An 871-nucleotide genomic window follows, 5' to 3' on the forward strand; every position below is an offset into this window, starting at 1 on the left:
ATATATATATATATATATATATATGGTTATGGCATTGTTTTGTTCATAAACACCTTAAAATGTTGCTGTAGTTCTGTCTGACTCAGTCACATAACGTTGACTCCATTTTAAACTGAAATATTGAAGAAAAGAATATGTATGTTACATTAAAAATAGAACACATCTAGCACAGCACAATGAAAAATAAAATAAAAAACTCACATTGTGTAGTTTTATTGTTTAACATTATATCATTAAATCCATATTTTCCTCACTTTTTTATTGCGTCATCTTATTTACTTGAAATTATTGTGCTTCGCAATGTTGATGTGCTCACGTTATGCAGCCCTACCTTTATTCTATATTTACTGCTAAATATTTATGTAAAGTTACTTCAAAAAAGTCAAAATCCTTTGAAACGATGACGTGTGTTGACATTTTAAAACCAGGGATTGATGGGATAACCCCACATATCCACCTCTAAGGAGATTCTGATGCGTTTATGAGTAAAGTAGCCCCCCCAAACACCTTCACATTTAATTATGTGAGATTATTTTTAAAGGGGCAATATCATGTAAAATCAACTTTTTTGAGTTTTATATCATGTTATAATGTTATACTGTCATAAAAACATGCCCAAAGCCTTGCTCTGACTCATTCATGCATGTTTGAGAAATCCTGCAGCGTTTTTAAGAAGCCATGCAGAGGAGCAAAACGACAGGTGGGAACTAGAAACACCTTTTGGTGACAGAAACGCCCCTGGGATGTGTCTTTGAGCCAACCTTCTTCATGGCAGAGCACCCCCCACCCCTCCCCACACACCCCGCCCATGACTCCTGCAGGCTCTCGGGTGAAAGTGAAAGTGAAACCTAACTGTCTGCTGAGCTCTCAA

General features: G+C 36.3%; 1 protein-coding gene across 1 annotated transcript in view; it reads left to right on the forward strand.

The window, feature by feature from the left end:
• Window positions 1–871, forward strand: part of tafa3a (TAFA chemokine like family member 3a) — a 104,631-nt gene that overhangs the window by 1,395 nt on the left and 102,365 nt on the right. The gene's annotated exons all lie outside the window — the stretch shown is intronic.

Source organism: Austrofundulus limnaeus, unplaced genomic scaffold (assembly GCF_001266775.1).
Source record: "Austrofundulus limnaeus strain Quisiro unplaced genomic scaffold, Austrofundulus_limnaeus-1.0 Scaffold51, whole genome shotgun sequence".
In the NCBI taxonomy this organism is placed as follows: Eukaryota; Metazoa; Chordata; class Actinopteri; order Cyprinodontiformes; family Rivulidae; genus Austrofundulus; species Austrofundulus limnaeus.